Below are 24,846 nucleotides of genomic sequence, written 5' to 3' on the forward strand. Positions count from 1 at the left end.
TTGTGTTTGGGAGGGTGCCTTTAAACCAGTTTATGTACACCTGGTAGGTGAGCGGAACTTCATACGAACAGTATTCATTTTCAGTATAAGAATGAAATGTGTTTATGCATCTGCTTTTGGGAATTTAAACATTAATAGATTACCTCTGTTCTGTATGATTCATGTGCCTCAATCACGAATGTTACTGTCCCACCCTTAGCTGTGACTCCATAGTCTGTTAGTTTTAGAGTGAGGGCAATTTTAACATTTTCTGAAATGTTTATTTCATCTTCCTCTCCTTCTTCCCTAACTGTAGCACGTTGTGCTCGCACAGCGGCGTCTTCATCTGCCATTATTTTTTGATAGACGAAATTTCAAGGAAACTGAGATAAGGTTTTATTCACAATAGAAACTGTTTGTCCTTCAAGCTTGATAAACCTACAGTCAATACGTAGTATATGCCTACTCAGCTGTGGTGTATAGTTCCCTTCCCACACCAGATGTCTTTGGGGAAATGTGAGTAGGGGGTCTCAGAGAATAGCACGACTGAACTATTCCGATTTGACCGTTAAATAAGTAGCAAACCAACATTGGTGGTGCCATGTCCTGTAGTGCCTATAAACCTATATAGAATCTGCATGTTTAGACAACATAGACTGTGGGATTGGTGTTGGACTTTTTCCGGACACCCCCACCAAGTATGTTCGCCTATATACAAGCTAGCTCACAGTGCCACTAGAAACCCCTATTACCAACGAGAGAATAGTTCTTGGCAACTATCGACCATGACAACCCTGATCCCTAAGGATCGTGGAAACAGTGCGATACGTTTCGCTCAGTCACTCATGCTCACTTTGTCTCCGAGAGATACACAGAATAACTGGTGGTGACTTTTTTCAATAAGCATTTATTGAACTAACGTCATTCTAGTGTAAAATAGGTGTGCTGAAACAACCATTAGACAGAAACCGGTATGAATGATTAGAGGCACCAACAGAGTGAAAGGATGGTCGATTTCTACTGAGGTCATGACAGCAAAATGCGTACTCCTGTGATGCAATGCGACCCTAACTTCATGTATTTAAGTGTACCTAGTGGTGTAAAGCGAGGAATCCCTCTAGCAGGGTTGTGGAATTTATTAAAATATCCACTTTTCCATGGGGCAGGGTGCTTCATAAATCTACTTGTCCTGTAACAAAATCCACTTGTCCCTTTGTTGCCAAGTAGTGTGACGACAAATTATGCCAGCAATCACATTATATAAGAGCTCTGCTATAGCATCTCTGATTATTCCGGAGCTCATACCATGGTAGTGTTTGAATACTTGCAATACCCTTATGTTGCCACATATCTGCAGATCTACATACTGGTGCTGAGGGTAGTGGTAAGCAATAGTTACACGGTTAGAATGCTCTTTTGAGTCTGTGCGAATCTACTAACTTGCAGTGCCCTTCCCTGAGTTAAACAACTCTTCCCTAATCTTTTACCATACTGAGAAATGTTGGAAATGTACTGACAATGCCAGACGTGAACCTTCTTCCAGAGTTGGGGAAAAAAGTGGGTGGAGGGAAAGTGAACTTGCAAACACTCAGATTTTCACATGGGCAAATCTATTCATGCATATTTGCTCATGCTAAAATGCAGGTCACAAATATTTTCTAAGAGTACTATTTCTTGTCCTACTTCTGTGAGTTCTTGGGAATTAACGAAATCTGCACTTAACGCAAGAACATATACCATGGGTGCAACTTTGAGACTTTCTTTAACAATTAGGCCCCTAATTTGGTCTGGCATTGACCATGACCTTTTGCATTTATCAAAATTCTGTCTCTCTTTCTGTATCGGTTGACTTCACTGTGAGTGACAGCATTCTCCTGTTTCACAAGGAGCATATCGGCACACAAACTATTTTTGTTCAGTGCCAGTAACTACTGTGGCGGTGTGTGCTTGTTGAGACCAAAAACAATTTTTGCTTTTGCCAATGCTTGTTGTAATGGTGAGGGCCCGGCAGCTCCAAACCAATAAGGTTTTACAAAAACCATGCCAAAACAATTTACACATTGACATAACTAAATAACTGACCACCAATTTCAAACCTACTGGCCTTGCCGGTGCTTGTTTATTTTTGTTTCCCATAATCTTATTGAAACTGGTTACACTGATTTTACTTTATGAATATTTTTAGGAAATACTAGCATGCATCAACACATTTTACTAAATGATTCTGCAAAGAAACGGTACCTGAAATTTTACAGTAGTTTAGCTAAATGTTTTTTTCCCGCTTTCATTTTTTGTAATTAACATTTTATTTCGAAAGCAAAGAATCATCTATCTTGCTTTTTAGCTTCTGCAAATATTTGCATCAAATCAGAACGCATTCTGGGAGCATTGTACATAGCCTCATATTGCTTAACTTTGAAAACGTGTGTACACATTTTCGTACTGGAACCACTGTCAGTGTAGTCAGAGCTTACATTTATTTAGAGCGCTCACCCTAATAATAAATGCTTTCAATTAATGAACCATGAATACAAGTTTGAACACCATAAACATATGGACAAAAATATTACCTTAACTGCAGGCAGCGCCCTTCCCTGAACCATAATGTGGTACTGCAAACTAGCAACCAAAGGGTTTGTGCTGCAGAGTGTTGGGCCTACTTGTCCCAAGGACAAATTACACATGAAAACTTGTTGCCCTTGACCCCTAAAATATGTCCTGGTCGTCGGGCTATAGGAATTCCACACCCCTGCTTTAGAATAAAGTCAACCCAATTACCTTAAGTGAGAGACTGTGGGACCCTGTCTTGGTCTTGAGATAGACACCCCGTGAGGAATGTCAGACCACTGCGAGCTAGTGTGTCTGTGTGCAGGACCCCAGCGTCTCACGGCAGTGTGTCTGCATGGAAGTCCTTTTTCTCCTCTGACTACCTGAGCAAGATATGGTGTTTATATACCCAAAGTGGTACCCTCAGGGGTTCTACCTTGCTGTGTCATATCTGGCTTATACATAGTTATTATGCAGTAGATGGTAGTCCTACTGAGTTTCCAAGAATCCTCATGCATATTGGATGAGGCTAGTTTTCAAGCAAAGACTCTATGTCCTTTAAGCAGTACCGTAACTAGGTAAAAGGTCAGTCCCAAGAACTGTTATGTCGTGTAATGGTAGGGGAAAATATAGGTGAAAGGTTAGGTGACTACCTGAGCCTATATTGGGGTACCTATATGAAACATAACATGAAGAGGTTGAAGCACTCCTTCAAAAGAGAGCTATAGAAATAGTTCCAAAACAACTCCAGGGACGCAGAGTATACTCACTATACTTCCTCGTTTCCAAAAAGGACAAAACATTAAGGCCTAGTCTAGACCTCAGGACACTGAACAGCTACATCTCTTCAGAACATTCTTACATGGTTACACTACAAGATGTAATGCCAATGCTGCAGCATGGAGATTTTCTACCTATACATCCAGCACACAGGCGCTATCTCTGTTTTCAAGTCAGTGGACAGCACTACCAATTCAAGGTGTTACCATTCGGAGTAACTACAGCTTCAAGGGTATTCACCAAATGCCTGGCATTGGTTGCAGCCCATCTCAGAAGGGGTGGGACATATATGTTTTCCCATATCTAGACAATTGGCCTATCAAAAGTCCAAGCAAAGAAGAGTGTCTACAGGACACACAACAGGTAATCAACCTTCTCCACAAATTAGGGTTTACACACAACATAACCAAATCTCACCTTCAACTGTTGCAAATACAACCATACTTAGGCACAACATTAAACTCAGTCACACGCAAATCCTACCCCAGTCCAGAAAGAGGATAAAAGATCCAGCTCGCATTACCTCTTTTTCACCCACATTATCAAGTCACTGTAAAAACAGTCATGAGCTTCCTTGGGATGATGGCATTATGCATAGCCATAGTTCCACATGCTAGTCTACATATGCATCTCCTTCCACGCACTCAGTGGGCTCAAGTGGAGGGGCATCTACAAGATCCATTGTTGGTAGGACAGGCGATCCATTGCTCTCTGCAGTGGTGAAACAGTAACAATTTGTTGCAGGGTCAGCCCCTCAAAGCCCTAATTCTGAAAGTCCCAGGGACCACAGATGCATTCTTTTTGAGTTTGGGGCAGATGGGCAGGACCTCACAGTACTCAGTCTATGGTCAATATCACAGCAATGCTTACACGTCAATTATCTGGAGCTTCTAGCAATTCAGCTAGCTCTCAAAGTCTTTTGCAATCTGCTACACGACAAGGTAGCCCTGTTGTGCAAAGGCAACGTGACTGTGGTGCATTATGTTAAAAAAATGGGGGGACCCTCCTCACAGCTCTCCCTCTTAGAGCACATCTGGCATTGGGCCATACATCACAAAATCCACCTGCTAGCAGAATACCTACCAAGGATGGACAACAACTTTGCAGATCTGCTCCACAGAACACATCAGCAGGTACACAAGTGGGAAATCAACAAAACTTTCCTACGCTCATACTTCCAAAGGTGGGTAACCCCAAAGATAGACCTGTTTGCTACAAAACACAACTCAAAATGTCAAAACATTACCTACAGGTTTCCTCACCAGCAATCTAAAGGTAATGTCCTATGGATCAATTGGTCAGGGATATTTGCTTGCGCTTTTCCCCATTCTCCTACTAATTCCATTTTACAAAACTACCTTGGCCTTGTGGTAAGTTTTAAGGACCTTTCTGCTTTTCTCAGAGGTTCATTGGTCATGGGACTTTGCTCTTTTCTGGGACCTAGCAGAGGAATCACTGTCCTCAGAAGCCGTAGATATGTGTCTTGGCTTCCTGAAGCCACAGACGAAGCCCTCCTCTCCCTGTCCTTCAAGGTTTGGATGAAAAAGTTCATCAGATTTTACAATCCTTCACCTTGTGCTAGGGGTAGAGACAGGCCTTATGTGGGTCATCCATATTGTAGGCTTTCGTTTATGCAGGTTTTGCAGGGTCTGAAAAGGATTTTTGTTTTGATATTTAAGATATTGTAGGAGCAGTGATTAATAATTTCCAGAATCTGGATTGAAGAAACTGAGCAGACCTCAGGGAGATTCACTCCACACGACGTGCAGTAGATAATATGGGAGACTCATACTCTCTTGGGAGTGTTCTACAGGGTGCTATTGTCTAAAGTTTGAAATGTGGTCTTTTTTTAAAAAGGACATAGATAGGCTTTTAAAGTGATTATTCATTGTCATTATAGCCTATGATACTGCTTTATTATGGTACAGTGAGACTCCCACTTAGACAACGGGGAATGATTCAAGCAAGCAAATCTATGAAAGATCCAATACTGGAGAAAGTATAAGTACCTGTGTGACACAAGTCTAGTGAAAGGCCAGTAGCGAATGGTGAAATCCAAATAAATCCACCTTGACATGATTTCCAATCTTTCCACCACATACCGACATATATTTTATACTGGTTTGCAGACCGGCATTATGTAACATCATACACTATTATTTTTAACCTGCATTACATAGCATATAGTACTTTTCAAGATGGCCGAATGCCACTTTCACTTTTCTAATTGGCTGCTACTCTAGTCCGTCTTCGATCTCTCACAGACAAGTGTATTACACGAGACATCACACAGCGCCCAGTTCCTCCACTTCGAACGCCGCTCTGCTGGACCGTAGTCTGTTCATGAGGTAATGTGGTTCTCAGCTAACATACTGCTGATCATATTTTTAGCTTTTTATGCTGTGATAGCTCTCACTTATTCCCTAAGTCTGCCTAAGCAGGATCTTACCAAGGTCTCCTTCAGTCAATTGAAATTGAGGCATTGCAGTCAGGATCATTTTACTCTTCGTACTTTTCCATTGGTAAGAAACTATAACATGGATAATATATACACCCATACGGAGCGTTTACTTAGTGTTTGAATTATTGTTTTTTACAACTACGTTTATTCTGCAGAACTCTGGAGGTATTTGTTGCAGGATTCCAGTCTTGCACCATACAGTGTTTCTCTCACATCTAACATACACGGCTACCATGGCTACTCCAAGCAATAGGTTTTCTAGGACTTATGTGGGTATTAAATTGACGTTCTTAATTTTCTTTGCCTTAGATGGCAGCGTAGTACTCCATTATGACCAACCACTCTAATTTAACTTCTTGCTGGGCACTATTTTGTTTTGCTAGGGTGAACCATCCATGTAGAAACTTATGGTGGATCCCCTTTTCTCAGAGTATTAAAGCAATACTCTATTTCTAATACGTGAGTTTTTAAAATTATTGTAGTTCCTATTACTTTTATTTGGATCTCACCTTTAGTTCTGACCAGTGGCCTTTCGCTAGATATGTGCTACCCAGGTACTTATACTTTATCATAGGACACCTGATGTATGGCAGTCCCTGCACAGTTAAGTTTGACATGGGACTTCTTTTACTATATATTTTTATTCTTGACAGTTGTTTGTTTTCTCACATATATGGTGAACCTATTGTGGACCATCACTGATTTGCATATATCAGCGGACCCACTTGGTGTGTTGTTAATAAGTGATTTATACGAAACATACCCACCCCCTTACTAAATGGTTTCAGTGTAATGTAACTGTCATGGTAACTTTGGGGGTACAACACCGTACTCATTTCTATTAAATAGTGCTGCTTGATCCAGTGGACCCCACACACTCACCGAATACCAATTTACAGAGGCCCCCACCCAAACGCTGGGACCTGCGGGCCTCTATCAACGCTACAGGGTTTTACATTCAGACTCCCATGTAAGCTCCGTTTTCATTTATGGGTGACGATGATGTAATGACAACTTCAATACTGTTCCTTATATTGATACAGTTTAGTAATGTTTCAGAAATATTCATACTTGGAATATGTCAAATCTCAGGACACACACCAAGGCCCATTGATAAGTCAGTTTGGTTAACTATCATTCTTCACTTATATGACCTTTCCGTAAATCACCTTACTTAGTTTTTCTTTACTAGCTGGTATTTTTCACATTTGGTCACGTATTTTTGTAGATATCACGTTCTCCAGTCAAAGCCAGCCCTATGGGAGATCAGCAGAAAGAATGAGAAGTGCTCCCTAATCATGCATCAGTGACAGCCAGAAAAGATTTTGACTCTTTGCCTTTACCCCCTTTGCCATCTGTTATACTGCAGCTGGAGAGTGGGCAGAATTTCACGGTTTGCTCACGCTTGGGAGTTGCTTCAACATCAGATAAATAAGTGAGGCAAACTGTTCTTTCAGACAATACATTGGAGTTCATTCTGAGGTCCCCTGTGAACCCACCCAAGAAAGAGCACCATCTACATCTGAAGGAGCTTCAGAGGAGCTATAGAGATCCTCCACAACTCATAGAGAAACCAAGGGTTTTACTCCAGATTTTTTATGATAAAAAAGAAAATGTTCAGTGAAAACCAATCCTGGATCTCGGACAACTAAACAAGTTACTGAAGAAACAGTGTTCCGGGATGTTTACCCTACAGGAAGTTCTGATGATGCAGAGAGGAAACGTACAACTCTAAAATACTTTTTCATTACAAGAAAGGGTTTAAGAATTTGCAAATTGGAGCAAGAAACACATCTACAAAACAGTTGATAAAAGTGAGGCAATGTAAATCCCTACTGGACTTAATGACATTGTGCATATGCCTTTTTTTTTGCAGACTCTGCATGAGGCTTGTTTAGAAGGAGATCGAGTCGCAATGGAAACAAGTCATAGGGTCTTGGGAAGATACAGTACAAGTCAAAGGAGGCAGAAACAGGCATTGCTGTGCTGGATGCTTCCAACTAATTTGAATGCAGGATGGTCTTTCCTACCTATGTCAAAGAGGATAATGCTTGGAGCAGATGCATCTGTGGATAGATGGGGAGCCCACCTGCAGGAACTCTCAACCAAAGGCCTATGTTCAGAAATTGTGGAAAAGAGATTTCACATCAATGTATTGGAACTCTGCACCATACGTCTAGGCTTGGAAGCTTTCCTTCCCAGGCTAATAGGTCAGTCATTCCTTTTTTTAGAATGGATAACGCAATGTCCATGTTCTATATAGCCAAGCAAGGAGGAACACAATCCTAAACTCTCTCAGAAGAGGCTCAGCGGCTAAGGAATTGGGCCATTTCTCAAATTATCAACCTCATTGTGGAACACTTGCCAGGTTGTCAGAACGATCAGGTGGATTAACTCATTTGGCAAATGTCAGATTGCCACAAGTGGGAACTAGAACACAAGCAGATGGATTACTTTTTCGAATAATGAGATAAACCCACAATCGATCTGTATGACCCTGAACAACAGGAAATGCCTGTGCTTCTCAGGCAGTTTTTGGCATCCAGGGACAGTGGGCAGTGCTCTTTCGATTAGATGGTCCTTACCACTTTTTCCCAGATCCAGAGGGTGCTGATGAAGGCGAAGATAGACCATTGCGCTCTGATCCACCTTGCTCCTGCTTAGCCATGCCAATATTAGTACTATGAACTAGTGCAGTTTTCAACATGTCCAGTCATTCCTCTGGAAGTGCAGCCAAGGATTCTTTTCAGACATCATGGAGGGATTCTCCATCATTGTGGAGAAGTGTGGCTCAGGGGTTAGAGGCGGCAGACCCGGAAGCTGAGATCGGCCCTGGACCAGGGTTCAATTCCCCGCCTCGGCGGGTCTTGGGCTAAAAATTCCACGGTCTCGATAATTCTCGCTCCGGTGCCTTCTCGACTCACGGGTTCACGCTCTGCGACTCTGGGCAATAGCTTGCTTAATCTCCACAACGGCCCCTCGCGGCGGGATGCCTGGCTTTCACCTTGTGGATACCCTGCCGGGGCCTCTCACAGGGGAATACCAGGACGGGTTCCCTAGGCAAGCGCCAGGATGCCCTTTGTGGTGACAGGTTGCGCTATATAAGTATACCTACATTTACATTTACATTTACATCACAATCCCAAGTTGCTGAATTTGACAGTATGGTTCCTGACCACTTGGAGTTTGGCTATTTGGATCTGTCGCAAGAAGGTAGAAATATTTTGACACAGGCTTGATATTCAGCAACCACAAAGACCTACGACGCTAAGTGGAATCTTTCTGTATATGGTGCAGGATTAATAGTGATCTTCCACTGAGAATAAAACATCAAATCCTTCCATATTTGTTGAATCGAGCAAACAGTGGGCTTAAATACTCTTATGTCAGGGCCCTCTGGCTTCAATCTTGATCAAGATTTAGGAGAACTGAACAGTCAGCGTCTTCTCTATTCTCTCAAAGAATCATAAAACAATTCATGAAAGTACGTTTTAGAGCAGTTCCACTGCCTTGATACCCACCAGTTCCATCTGAACTTAAGACTGCCCTCAGTCAGTTGATGCAGTCTCCTTTCAAACCATTACATAAGGCACATTTAGGATTTGTCTCATGGAAAATAGCACTTCTTATGGCCTTGACATCTGCAAGGTGATGGGGAGAGAGTAAAACATTCACCATCAAGGAGCTTTTACTTAAGTTCTCAAAGGACAAAGTAATCTTGAAAATCTATCCCATCTTTATACCCAAGGTTCTTACTGACTTTAATTTAATTGAACCTGTCATTCTTCAATCTTCCAAATTCATCTACATCAGTATAAATAGTTTTACATTCATTAGACCTGCATAGAGGCCTCAGGTTCTGCATAAAGAAAACAAAGTGCATACGCTCATCGGAGCAGCTGTTGGTATCTTTTGGACTGCCATGGGCAGGTCATCTTGTGGCAAAGCATGGGATAGCTTGTATGCTCTTAGCCTGTATTTCATTCTGTTATGCCAAGGCCAAGCACACACTCCAGAAAGGAGTGAGGGTGCATTCCTCCAGTAGCATGACATCATCTATGCTTTAAAGCATCTGCTGTGAAGCCACCTGGAAGAACCAGCAAACGTTCACTAAATGCTTCTGCCTAGATGTGGACGCAGAAGCCGATGCAGCAGTGCGACAGACAGTTCTGAGAAACCTGTTTGTGTACTTCTTGCTATTCTGATTCAGGCATGTGAATGTATAAAAGATCCAATGTTGGAGAAGAAATTACTTACCTGTAACTCCAATTCTATGTCGGGACCAGAGGCGAGGATTATGTTTGTAAAGGGGTAGAGGGTATCGCTACAGATACGGACTGGTGTACCCCTGACAGTAATGTATGTGTGTTCTTATATAGCGCTCGACTTACCCTTGGGCATCTCGGCGCTTGCATTGGGAACCCGTCCTGGCTTTTCCCTGTGAGATAACCCGTACTGGGCATCCCCAAGGTGAAAGCCAGGCATCCCCCCGCGGGGGGCCGTTGTGGAGATTAAGCAAGCTTATTGCCCAGAGCTGCATAGTGTGAACTCGTGCTTAGAGTGGGCACCGAAGCGAGAATTATCAAGTCTGTGGACAATTGGACTCAGGACCCTGCCGCGTCGGGAATCGAACCCTGGTCCCGGGTCTGACCTCTGCTTCAGGGTATGCCTCCTCTAACCAGTGAGCCACGCTTCTCCACGTAATCACGCCCCTTCTCTACTACAGACCTCATGGAGATCGGAGACCGACGAATGGTGGACCAAGCAGGAGGACTATGCCTTTAACTACGACGAGGAAGACCGGGAAGACACACCGCCCTGTGACGTGCTCGCAAGTCTCAATGAATGCGGCAGGGGACAGGTGGACACGCCTTCTCGTGACGTGTGGCAAGGAGGAGTAAACAAATACCCGGAAGAAGAAGAACCAGCGTGCCCCGACACCGCGGAGACGGAGAAGAGAGGAGAGCGAGGATGGAACGAAGAGGATGGACGAGGAGCGTTGACGGAGGGAGAAGAGGTGAAGAATCCAGGAGGAGCGGCGCCCGGAGGCCCGCGATACCACGCTGCGCCCAGCCACACTCCAAGAGGAGGAGGAGTGTGGCTCTCACAGGTGCGTGACCGGGTAGCAGGCTGGTGGGGAAGGCGGTGAGCCGCTGTGTAACTAGTGTACAGTGTCCCATAACTGTCCACCCACCCCCTTTTTGACCTACCTCCCTTCACCTTTTATCCTTCACCAAGTTCCCCTCACTCGTCCGGCACTATATCTAGTTTGTGCACACTCACAGGTGTCCTCACTACCCCAGGTTACCCTACGGGAAAGCGTACAGTGAGAACAGAACCCTGAGAGCCTATCTCTTTTCTCTTCTGCATGTGGCGCTGGAACCCGACCAGGGACAGAGACTCGGAAAAGGAGGACGGAAGGTCAAGTCCCCGTAGAGCCCGAGACCTAGCTGCAACATTGGATCCGGCCACGCTAGCAAGGGAAAGGAGGTCCCAACGCAAGAAAAAGACATTTATTAAAATAAAACCATGTTTACCTCACTCTGGTGTCAGTGTCCCTCCTTCTGAACCGCAACAACTGGTGTCAGAAGTGGGATCAGAACCCTCCATCCCGATAATAGAGATGGATCAACTCATACAGCATTTAATCAAGGGCCAAGAGAAATTGGAATGAGCAGTCGAACGCCAGATGACTTTGGCCCAGGCGGATCGCGAGACATTCCAATCAGCGATGTCCGCTCAGATAGAGGGACTACACAAAGCACTAAAAGAACCAGGCAGGGCACCTTTGACCGAAAGAAGAGCCCCCGTACTGCATCCATCCGGGGTGTCCCAACAAAAATTCCACCCTGGAGAAGACCCAGACGCCTTCCTGACTAATTTTGAGAGGGCTGCCCGAGCTTGCGGCTGGGCAGAAGAGAAGTGGCCGTTTTTTCTAGCCCCGCTATTATCCGGGGAGGCACAGGCTGCTTATCAAGTAGCGAATGCTACTGGGGTGACTCCATATCGCGAGATTAAAACCATAATACTGGACCAGTTAGGCATGGACGCTGAAGCCTACCGTGTCCGGTTTCGAAAGGAAAAAGGAGCATGAGGCGAAAATCCAAAAACACTGTTCTTCAGGTTAAAGACCACAGCAGATAAGTGGATCAGACCCGAGGAGAAAATTAAAGAGGAGATAATGGACTGCATCTATTTAGAGCAATTTATGGAGGCTGTGCCCTACGGGACACAGAGGTGGCTAAGGCAACACGCCGGACTGACCTCACAACTATCCAAATGGCCTCCACGTATTCTAGGGCGCAACCCAAGGCATACCCCTGGGATGGAGAGAAGATGAAGACTCCAGCAACCACTAAACCGGAGAAGAAAACAAGAACCACCCTGGAAACCCCAAGACCAAAACCTCCCAGGCTCGAATACCCGGTGATGAGAGGGCCCCAGTGTTTCGACTGTGGAGAGTGGGGCCACATAGCCCGTATGTGCCCAAGAAAGAAGCCTAGCGAAGAACCCATGGAAGTGGGCTACGCCCCTAGAGCTGGGATGTATACAGCCGAAATGGGACCCTCTTTCTACGTAAGGGTAATGATTAACCAGAAGTGGGTGAGGGCATTACTAGATTCTGGGTGCCGTCAATCAGTCCTGCAAAAATCCTTTCTCCTACCTCATCAACTCATAGATGGATCCCAGGTTTTCATAAGATGCGTCCATGGAGACGTAAAACCCTATGCCCTAGCGGAGGTAGTGATACAACCGGTAGCTAGAACCCCTTGTAAGGTTAAGGTCGGAGCGGTAGAGACGCTCCCAGAGGATTTGATTCTGGGTGTCGACAATCCTGATTTCCTAGCCATGTTCAGGGCACACCCCCAGATATCTAAAGGAAAAGCTAGCGATGCCTTCATCACAGCAGATCCCTGGACCCTAGTCCGTAATTTCCGGTTTACACAGGCAAACAACTCCACGCTCTTCAATGCCTGGGAGTCGGCTCATGCAAACCAAGGTGTAACAAACATCCCTTATCCTAGGTTCATCATAGAAGACGGATTACTGTACCAGGAGGGAAAGATGGGGGATCCCTAGCAGCTTCTGGTACCTAAGGATTTCCGAGAACAGGTGTTATATTATGCACATGCACATTTGACCGCAGGGCACATTGGGGCGGAGAAAACAATCCAGAATATCACGAAGTGGTTCTTTTGGCCAGGGTTATACAAGGAGGCTGCCACCTATTGTAGGTCATGTGAGATATGCCAACGGAGGAATACACAGAGGCCCCCGGCTGTGCCTTTACAACCTATGCCCATTATCGGACAGCTGTTCGAGAGGGTGGGTATGGACATCATAGGACCGTTGCCACGCTCATCTAAGGGGAACACCTACGCATTGGTAATAGTGGACTATGCCACCCGCTTCCCGTAAGCCTTTGCTCTTAAGTCCCCCACTACAAAGAACATAGCGTAGAAATTTCTAGAGCTATTTTCACGGGTAGGTTTCCCTAAAGAGATAGTTACCGACCAAGGGACCCCGTTTGTATCCAGACTTATGAAGGAGGTAACAAAGTCCTTGAATGTCCAACAAATCCGCACTTCGGCCTGTCACCCCCAGACAGATGGGCTGGTAGAACGGTACAACCGTTCCCTCAAGACCACCCTACGGAAGATACTGTCTTTAGAAAAACAAGATTGGGACAGACTTCTTCCCTTGGCACTTTATGTATTGCGGGCACAAGTACAAAGCTCAACTGGCTTCTCAGCTTTTGAGTTGCTTTATGGAAGGCAGCCTAGATCCCTTCTAGAGATAACCCGGGAGGCCTGGGAAAGGGAAGAACCAGAGGTGTCGAGGTCACTCCTTGAGTATACCCAGCTCCTACGAAGCAAGTTGGGGAAGTTGAGGGATCTTGCCTATTCCAACTTAGAACAGAGTCAGGTACGACAGAAAAAACCGTACGATAGAGGAAAGAGATGGAGAACACTGAATCCTGGGGATTGGGCCCTGGTGCTACAGCCCCTCATCGACACAGAAGTTCCAGAGAGAGTGGAAGGGGCCTTATAAGGTTATTGAAACCATTGGAAAGACCACCTACCGTTTACTGATATCCCCGGCCAGAAAACAATGTTTTCATATCAATATGCTTAAAAAATGGCTGGGATCGCCATCCCGCAACGCTCAGTTCAGTCTACCTACGGCTACCGAGACCTCAACCCTAGAGGCCCTTCCCATAAACCAGGAACTTGAGACCGACAAGAAGCAGGAACTTCACGCCACCCTCAGACCTTTTTCCGATCTGTTTTCCGATCAGCCTGGTTGTACCGGTCTGATCGAGCATAGAATAGAGACTGAACCCGGGAAGCAGGTTAAGCTACGACCATATAGGATTCCCGCGGCCAGACGTGAAGCCGTGAGAAAGGAGGTACAGGAGATGTTGCGCCTAGGGGTCATTAGACCGTCCCGCAGCAACTGGTCTTCCCCAATTGTTATGGTTCCTAAACCGGATGGGTCCACAAGGTTCTGTATGGACTTTAGAGCTTTAAACTCCATTTCCAAATTCGATGCCTACCCTATTCCAAGGGTCGATGAATTGATTGAGCGCATAGGGGAGGCCCGATACATAACGACCCTAGACCTCACGAAGGGGTATTGGCAAGTGCCTCTCAGTGAGGAGGACAGACACAAAACGGCTTTTTCCACTGATGAGAGACTGTTTGAGTTTAACGTGTTACCGTTCGGACTACACGGAGCACCAGCTACCTTTCAAAGGCTGATGCATGGGATCTTACTTCCCTTCCGAGCCTTTTGCTCCGTGTATCTGGACGACATCGTCATCTTTAGCGGACCCCTGGGCAGAACACTTAGAACACATACGGACCATCTTGTTCGCCCTCAGGGAGGCCGGGTTACGCGTTAATACTGAAAAATCCCGAGCAGCATACACTAAAGTGAAATATCTAAGGGTATATGCTTGGTGAGGGGGCAATGGCACCACAAAAAGAGAAGGTCAGAGCAATAAAGGATACCCCATTCCCTCACAAAAAAAAGACCTAAGAGCCTTTCTTGGTCTCATAGGGTATTATAGAAGATTCATCACTAACTTTGCGGACACAGCAAGCCCACTAACCAATCTCCTCCAGAAAGGGGGGAGCCCTAAACGATTCCAGAACCCTTCCACTGAAGAAAAACAAGCCTTCGAGTATTTGAAGGACGCAATAACCACCAGTCCTGTCCTGATACCACCTGATTTCAGCAAACCTTTCTTTGTGGCCACGGATGCCTCTGACACGGGCATCGGGCTGTCCTCTCACAGTTGGGGAGGGATGGGCTAGAGCATCCCCGGTTATTCATAAGTAGGAAACTACACCCTAGGGAAAAGAAATATCCTACCATAGAACGAGAATGTTTGGCAATACGGTGGGCTATTGAGAAACTGAAATATTATCTTGAGGGAAAGCAGTTTACCTTGTTTACGGACCATGCTCCATTACAATGGATGTACCGGCAGAAATCACAAAATCAAAGGGTCCTGAGATGGTTCCTCTTCCAACAGCCTTTTTCATTTACGATACAGCATAGAAGGGGTCGGGACCATGGCAACGCAGACTTTCTGTCTAGACTACAACCCCTCCCCGATCGGGAGAAACCAAGGGGGGAGGAGTGTAACGGGGTGGAGGGTATCGCTACAGATAAGGACTTGTGGACCCCTGACAGTAATCACGCCCCTTCTCTACTACAGACCTCATGGGGATCGGAGACCGACGAATGGTGGACCAAGCAGGAGGACTATGCCTGTAACTACGACGAGGAAGACCGGGAAGACACACCCCCCTGTGACGTGCTCGTAAGTCTCAACGAATGCGGCAGGGGACAGGTGGACACGCCTTCTCGTGTCGTGTGGCAAGGAGGAGTAAACAAATACCCGGAAGAAGAAGAACTAGCGTGCCCCGACACAGCGGAGACGGAGAAGAGAGGAGAGCGAGGACGGAACGAAGAGGACGGACGAGGAGCGTTGACGGAGGGAGAAGAGGTGAAGAATCCAGGAGGAGCAGTGCCAGGAGGCCCGCGATACCACGCTGCGCCCAGCCACACTCCAAGAGGATGGAGGAGTGTGGCTTTCACAGGTGCGTGACCGGGTAGCAGGCTGGTGCGGAAGGCGGGGAGCCGCCGTGTAACTAGTGTACAGTGTCCCATAACTTTCCACCCCCCCCCTTTTTGACCTACCTCCCTTGACCTTTTATCCTTCACCAAGTTCCCCTCACTCGTCTGGCACTATATATAGTTTGTGCACACTCACAGGTGTCCTCACTACCCCAGGTTACCCCACGGGAAAGCTTACAGTGAGAACAGAACCCTGAGAGCCTATCTCTTTTCTCTTCTGCATGTGGCGCTGGAACCCGACCCGGGACAGAGACTCTGAAGAGGAAGACGGAAGATCAAGTCCCCGTAGAGCCCGAGACCTAGCTGCAACATTGGATCCGGCCACGCTAGCAAGGGAAAGGAGGTCCCAACGCAAGAAAAAGACATTTATTCAAATAAAACCACGTTTACCTCACTCTGGTGTCAGTGTCCCTCCTTCTGAACCGCAACAATGTTATACTTTCTTTATTTCCTTTCCAACAGCTTTCAACTAAACAACTCAAAATCTATCCTTCCCATGTTGCACATGGCAACGGTCAACAACAATCTACCAGTGAACAGTCCAGGATGTCCATAAACGCAGGAGCCCACTGGATAACTTCCTCTTTCTTTTCCTGCTTCTAGCAGTTAAGTACATGTTTCCCTTGCCACTATATTTATGGTGCTTTTACCGTTTAAATATAGTAGTTTGTTCATTTTGTTGTGCTAAATTTGGCGCAAAACGCACCGCAGGTTTATTTGCGGCAGAGGGAGTATTTTCATTGCTCCATTCATGACGCCCTGTTAAGCCTTGAGTGCGTTGGTGCGATATACAAAAGCGGTTACTAGAGGGCGCATGATGAAAGGGTGTGTCTCGTTTGACCACAAAGGTGCGCTGGCGTCCGTTTCAGTAGATCTGACAGGCAGCGCCCCACATATACAGTACTGCTCGAGCTGCCCTTAAGCCCATGCCTGTGACTCACGAGTCAGTAATTTTCACAGCTCGATGCCCGTGTGTGGCGGGTCTGTAATCCCTCATTCGCACGCTCCTGACCAGCACCTATAGCGTGCTTGTCCAGCGTGAGCGCAGCACCCCTTCCCTACCCTTTCTGGCTGTCAAGGGCAAGGTCCAGGCATTTCTGACACCCGGTGTTAGCAGAGTGAGTCACCCCAGGGCAGAAACCTGTTTTTCTCCAGAAAGTCAGCGTGGACAAAGTATTAACTGTTCAGTCGCCAGAATTAAAGCCTCAGGCTGCCCAAACTTCCTAGCCCCCACCCCTCCCATTAAAAGCGCCTGTAAGCACAGAAATGATTCTGGGATGGAGTTGGGGGCCCTGCATGACGCCCTGGCAGACATGGCTGACTTATCTCCCCCACAAGGCCTGGAGCCAGAGGAGGGGGGACTCCCAAGGCGAATGAAATGATGAGGCCGGCCCTTCCCAGCCATGGCGCCCTGCTTTGGTACCGGCCCCTGCAGAGCGGGGAATGACCCAGAGGATCCCCCTGACATGTTGGTCCCTGAGGACCTCATGCACCCCCGCTCTGCAGAGTGGACACCTTCCTATAAGATTTCAAAATGTGCTGCCAGATGCCTCAGCAAGCCCTTAGAGAAAGAGGTCATAACCTGCCTTAGAGCTGAGTGCCCCGGCCTAGCCCTACCAGGTAAGGTGGCGGCAACCTCGGAGATTGATCCAAGAATGGCTACTTTCCTCTAAAAATATTTTGGGGACCCAAAGAAGGACATTGATCGATCCTGGAAATCTTGCCAGGACAAATTACTAGAAGTTTTTGGCCCTATTAGTAAAATCTTGGAGCTGGGAGAGGAGGCCAAAGTCTCAGGCAACATGCTGTTGCCATAGCGAGTTTCAGGTTGGGCGCAACGAGCTGTAGTATTTTTTGGGATCACGAACTGCGCTCCCTCAACCAAGAAGCGTTGCTTCCCTCATCTTTAAGGTTGACCTCAAATTGGGAGACCTGGCCTCCTCTGAGCAGGCATGGTGGCTCAGGGCAGGCTCTTTGAAAAGCCATTCATTAAGGAGCTGAGCAAGTTCATAACCACAGCCACCTCCTTGGATAAGGCGCAGGCCTCCATAAAGAAAAGATTACATCTCAAATATTTGTTGGGGCTGGACATGGCAGAGGGTGCTCGGCCGGCCGCTTCTACACCCAGGGCCCTCAGAAAGGATTCGAAAAGTCCCAAAACCTGTGGAAGCAGGGAGAGTTCTTCCAGACATGACAAGGTCACCGTGGCTGGTGTGCTAGTGGCGCTCCAGAGTGCAGTTCCAAACCACATCAAGTGAGTTTCATATAGAATTCTACGGATCCCCGATCCAGTAGTCTCGCCCTCACCCACTGGTTTTCGCAGAAGATCAGGTCACCTTAATTGATCTGGAGGCGACGGACATTCTGCAAAAAGACGCAGTTTCCTCACCTGCCTCCACCCACGAGGGTTCCTTAGCAACATTTTTTGGGAGGGCAAGGCGGATGTTGGTCCACGTCCGATGATAAACCTGAGGGAGTTCAATCCGTGGTTGGTTTACTGCCACTTCAAGATGGATGAAATCCATCTTCTGCCCGATCTCCTTTGGCCCGAAAGACTCAATGGTGGCTTGGATTTAAAGGACGCATACCTGGTGGTCCCAATTTTTTCCCTGCACCACTGATTCCTTCAGTTCAAATGGAGAGACTGAGTATACGAGTTTACGACTCTGCCTCTCGGCCTATCCTCGGCTCCCTGGTGTTTCACCAAGGTCCTCAAGCCGGTAGTGGAAATCCTAAGGGCAGGAAGCTTTCGCTTAATCATCTATCTCAACGATCTTCTTCTTTTGGACCAATGCCTGTCGCGTCTGCGCAGCAGTTGCAGACTGCGATCGACTTGATCACCGAACAGAAATCTCTTCTAGTGCTGTCCAAGCAGACTACTTTTCTCGGGTTTGTCGTAGACACAGACGTTCAGTCTCCCCTCTCGGAAAGGGGTCAAGATCTGCAAGCTAAACAGAATGTTGGCTCGATCCACTACTTTATTACTGCAAGTAGCCAGAGTGGTAGGCCTTCTGTCTTCCTCAATACAGGCTATATTTCCTATGCCTGTCCACTCCAAAGCCCTGCAACAGAGCCTGCAGTACTCAGAACAGGTACCCCTAACAGACGAAGTGAGGGTCGAGATGTGAGGGTGGTTGGATCACATGGAGGCGTGGAATGGGCAAGCCATATTTGACTCTGACATCGTGATAGTCTGATGCCAGCAAATCGGGAAGGGGAGCTCATCGCGGGAAATCCTTTACAGGAGGAAAATAATCTGCAGACAAGCAGTAACTCCACCAAATGCCTGGAACTGATGATGGGGTCATTTGCCATTCAGTGTTGGACAAAAGACAGAATCTCCTGTAGCGTCCTCTTCAAGATGTATAATGTATCAGCAATATGCTATATAAACCATCTGGGGGTAGCCGGTCCAAGGTCTTGGCAGATCTCGCCAAAGATTTTTGGACCTTCTGCTTAACCCACATCTCGGTGACAGTGGAATACCTCCCAGGAGCATCCATGTGATAGCGGATTGGTGTTTCAGTGCATGGTTGGACATGAGTCTGTGGCAGCTGCACCGCTTGTTTTTCATGAGACCCTTTTGAGTCTGTTCTCGGCGGACCTCTTTGCATCTCGTCTGGACCATCAACTGCCCAGATACTTCAGTTGGAAGCTGCACCCTCTGGCAATGGTGATGGATGCCTTCCTCCAGGATTGGTCTCTGAAGACAGGATATGCCTTCCCTCTATTCGCCATGATCATGAGACTCTCAGCGCAGGTCTGCAGACAGCAGGTGAAAGTGGTTGTGATTACGCCCTATTGAAGATCTCCGGTATGGTCTCCAATTCTTCTGGAACTTTCCTGGTATTCTCCAAACCTTGGACCCCTCAATCAGACTATGCTGCAGGATCCGCAAGGCAATACCCAGCGTTAGTCCTGCAAGGGCACATACCTCTCATGGCCTGCTGGATTTCCTGCATCAGTGGAGACTCCCCGGCCTTTCGCATGAAGCTGAGGGATTACTAGCAACAGCATGGGCTGATGGTACAAACAAAACGTTACCTATCGGCATGGGCCAGATGCAGATGGGTTGGTGTCTTTGAAATGAACAGGATCCCATGGGGTGCAAAGTGGTTTGCATTGTACACTTCTTGGCCTCTTAAGCGTCACAGAGTTTGACCTGTTGTGCTATCAACTCCAATAAGTCAGCTATCTCTGCCGGGCACATTCCGGTTTAAGGATCTTTGGCAGGGGAACAACTGTTGGTCTGTACGTTAAAGTGGGGGATTCGCTTAACTCTCCCTCCAGAACCTAGCTACTCAACCTTATGGGATGTTTATACAGTTTTACGCCTCTTCCGTTCTGGGTGTCATGTAAGTTGTTGGCTAAACTCGCCATGCTTCTGTGCCTATCGTGTCAGAGAGTGTCTGACATGCAGACTCTGGGTATTTCAGGAAGGGTCTTTACCCCTCAAGGGGTCACCTTCCATAACTCTCAGCGTACCAAGCCCAATTCCAAAGTGTTTTCTTACCCTGCTTTTGACAATTCACCCAAGTTATGTGTATACTTCATCATAGGGCACGCTAGAAAACCCTGAAGTAATCCAATGTTCAGGGTGATGCGCTATTCCTAACAATATGCAGTGCAATCCTTTCAAACTGGTGATCCCAGATGCAGAGAACAAATAGAATTAAAACTACCTAGGAGGGAACCCAGCTTTAAATTTACTAAGGGTCCCTCTTGGCAGGATTAACATTTCTTATGAATGGATATATGTTAGAACCTACAACTTCATTACCCTGTCTGCTCATACCAACATGTTTCAGCCTAATGAATCGCCCAACAGGGTTGGAGGCCATCCTCAGGATACAGATCCCTATTATTTAATAACACTCCCTACTAGTTATTCACTATGTACTAATAGGGAGTGTGTGTGGGCGGCCATACTTGCCCGTATTAGACAGCTTAGTAGACACACTTCGAGTGGTGTACCTAAAACAAACACCAAAACAAAATCATAATTATGATCTACAACCTCAGTCAAACACTTTTCTATTGCATAAATCAGTCATGAATGCAAACCACACAAGGATGAGTAACCGCTCTGTGCTCATCCCTCAGAGACAAAAATCCAGACACAACACCTCGTATTTTTGACACTATAAAATGATAAAATATGGCAATAGTAAATAAGAAACAAACTCCAATTAGAAAAAATTAAAAACGCAGGCAAAGTTTTTTTTTGGGTGGGGGGGGTCCCCTTACTCCTTACCCAAGTTTCATTGTTCGCAGTCCTATCCCGGGGACAGAATGAGGACATTGCCCTGTAGTCACACACTATTGAAATAAATGACAAAGCAATAGTGTAACAATTTGAAAAAAAAGCAACCAAACATACAATCCTAGTTGATGTAGTTAAACCTATCTCTCCTTATATCCATGTGGGAGGGATAAGCTGGACTCCCATCACATTTCCCACATTCGCGTTACACCAGGACATTTTCTATTAATATAGGTTAGTTATTAGTAACCGGTATTACCTAGAGAGCAGCATCTTGAGTTATTATGCATACTGTCATCGGGTTAGCATTAATGAGTTGTCATTGCATACGTATTTTTTCCTCTTCACAATTAATGTGACTTGATGTACATGAGAACAAATTCAGGGGTTGTATATTCTTGGTTTAGTCAGAAAATCGGTATAAGTCCACTGCTCTACTTCTTTTTCAAATGTTATCCCAACAGACCCATAACATTTCCTTCATTGGTATTTAGGGTAAAATTTCCAACCCACCAGATTAAACAGCCAATCTTTCCTGTTCAACAGCTCAGCTTTTTTTTAATCAAATCCAGGGCAGGGAATGTACTCTCCCATATACAAAGAGGTTCCCCCAGCTTACTTTGTCAAGGTACCATGTGGCCGATGCATGCCACTCCGTCTTTAGTAGATGTTTCTTGGCAGTCATCTTGTAAGGTGTAGGTAAACCTTCAAGTGCCCCTAATGTTGTTCAACTTGATTGCCTGTGCTTTGTGGATGACAGTCCGTCCAGCTACTCACTGCAGGTAACCCTAGTCAATGTTTTCTCTCCTCATCCTTGGTCGGTCTCTTTTCCAGATGGAGATCTGTAATCATTATGTGGTCCCATATCTCTATTTTTGTCGGTGACCATCTTGAAAGCTGATGGCTATTAGTATCTCCCAAAAGAGATTGTTCTATAGGGACCTTCCAACTCGGTCAACCAGAATTGAAATAGGTTTGCACAAAATATGTCCAATACAATGCGCATTCAGCAGATCAGGATATTCTATAGGTCAGGCGCCTTCTAGTTATTTATGAATTTCTGTATCCCTGTTCGGGATATATGCATAGATGCATATTAAGTTAGTGTTGAATCCCAAAAGTAGGCAAACAATCTTATCGAATACTATTTAGGTGATGCCAAGGAATGGAATAGTTTAGGCCATTCTCACTACTTTTGAGTCTATATACCCATCTCTGTTCTCGGAACATAAATTGCGTAATGTTTCTTACAAACATGGGGATAAACAGTTTGTCAATCACAGTCCACCAAAGGTCTTTTTCAGAGTGGTTAATTTCTAAGTAGTGTGTCGTGAGTTTCGTGATAGACTTCTTGTATCTCACCGTGCTTATATGTTCCAAAATTCTCACCTTAACACTTCTTGTCATGCCCATGTATTGAAAACCGCATGGTCATTTAATCAAAAGAATAACATTCTCCGAATTACAGGTGGTATTCTTTCTCACTTCCCATGGATAGTTCAAACCCAAATCAATGGATTTACTGATTTTTTTTTTTTTTTAAATAATTTTTATTGCAGTCATGCCTGTACAGGCCCATACATGTGCAAGTAGCTTCATAAAATCGAGCAGGCATACAATATTAATTGGTGGTCAGTACACAGCCGTTATGCCCACAACCCGGGGGTCGGGCGGCGATGATATCTCTGTGCTCACATGCCTGACGGTCAGTTCAAAGGAGTAATCGGTGTCCGGATCGTGTGCATGACTACTTTTACAGTCCTACTTAACTTATGCGCTAACCCCCCAACTCCCACCCCCTGCGCAAAAACTAGAACTCCCCCCCCTTATCCCACCCCATTCACCACCACCCGTCTAAGGCACTTATAGCGTTCGTTCCTGGAGTACTAGTGCCTGTTCCCCTGTTTATCTGATATTCTCGGGGCCTCAGCTAGTCTCTGTCGCCCTTCCCGCCTCGGGGGCCTCTTCATCCTCATCCTCCTCGCTGTCCCTGAGTGCCTGTACCATTACTTCCCATGAGGTCGCTGTATCTGCCGCTGTCTGGCTAGGGGACCTGCGCGCAAGCTGGTACCTGTAAGAGCTGTCAGCCGCCGCCCACTTCAAGAATTCCTGCCGCCACCTCCGTGGAGTTGGCCCCACCCTCGCCTTCCAGTTCCTAGTGATCTCCCTCTTAGCCACCATCAGTCCCATATCAATGAACTTGCTCGTGAGTTTGTTTTTGGGGGTATGGGGAAACCAATGCAGGATGCATTCCGCTGGGCCATAGTCTATGGTCCTTTCAGTCACCTCGTTCAGTACCACCCCTATTTCCTGCCAATAGCCCCGCAGGGCCGGGCACGCCCACAGCATGTGCACTAATTCGGCCCCCTCATCACGGCACCGGGGACAGGACGCTGTTTCCGCGCCAAAATATCGCCTGATCCTTCCCGGGGTCATGTATGCTCTATGTAAGATGTAGTAGTGGATTAGTTGGAATCTAGCGTTTCTTGTGCTGTTGCGGGCCCTTCGGATCAACTGTGCCCATGTCGTGTCTGGGATGTCCTTACCCAGGTCCGCCTCCCACTTGGCCTTCAGAGATGCAAGAGGAGGAATGTTCTCTCTTATCATCCGATTGTAAAGGCATGTTACCGCCTTGAGTGTTCCCGCCGCCATCATAGTGTACTGGCACGCTGCTGCCGTCTCAGGCTCCTCAAGTCCTGTGACCAAGTGGGCCTGCATTGCCCTGGTTATCGCTGCATGAAGCAAAAATCCCCCTCTTGGGATGTCAAAGCGCTCCATTAACTCCTGAAACGGGAGCAGCGCGCCATTTTCGTATAGATCCCCCACCACCTGCACACCCGCTTCTTCCCATCCTTGCAGATGCGACCAGTCCCCGCCATGCGGTAGGGCTGTTAACATGCCCAGAGGGATCTCCGGTGCATACGGGCGCCGAATTCCGGCTCTCCTCTGTGCCCGGTTCCAGCATTGGCGGTACGTGCGCTGCTCCAGCGATAAGTCCCTATTGTCCAGCCGCTGTTGGAGAGTGATATATGCCAGGACGTGCCTGGGCGTTCCCCGCAAGATGTCGTCTTCCGGACCCCGAAACACCCTTGCCACCTCCTGCATGAAGATCTGCAGTTGGGCCGCTAGGTAATAAAGCTCGAAGTCCGGAACCGCTAATCCCCCCTCATCTTTCGGGCGAGAGAGCGTGGCCAGCGCCACTCTACACCGTCCCGCTCCCCAAATAAACGTCGTGATCAGAGATTGAAGTAGTCTAAAGAAGGAGCTAGGTAGCCAGATCGGGAGCGTCCGGAAGTAATATAATAATCTTGGCAGTGCAACCATCTTCAGCAAGGAGATCCGGCCAGCCACCGATAACGGCAACGTGGCCCAGAAGGTCATGCAGCCCCTCAATCCACGCACACATCGCCCTAGGTTGCCCTCAAGCAAGTCTTCCGCCTTATGGTAAATTTGGACCCCCAGGTACTTAATACAGGCAGGCTCCCAAGCTGCTTCCGATCGGTGTTGTGGCTGGGCAGCGCCCTCCTGCAGCGGGAACAAGCTCGTCTTTGGCCAGTTAACTTTCAGGCCCAACATCTTCCCGAAGCTCTCTAGTAGTGCTTCCGCTCCCGGCAAGTCCTCTACGCCGTCATGGAGGAATAGCAGTAAATCATCGGCATATAGCGAG

The 24,846-nt window shown here is 46.7% G+C and overlaps 1 protein-coding gene across 2 annotated transcripts in view; it reads left to right on the top strand.

Annotated features, from left to right (window-relative positions):
* KAT6A (lysine acetyltransferase 6A) overlaps positions 1-24,846 on the top strand; it is a 1,442,101-nt gene that overhangs the window by 1,278,181 nt on the left and 139,074 nt on the right. The window lies entirely within an intron of this gene.

Source organism: Lissotriton vulgaris, chromosome 11 (genome assembly GCF_964263255.1).
Source record: "Lissotriton vulgaris chromosome 11, aLisVul1.2, whole genome shotgun sequence".
Classification (NCBI taxonomy): Eukaryota; Metazoa; Chordata; class Amphibia; order Caudata; family Salamandridae; genus Lissotriton; species Lissotriton vulgaris.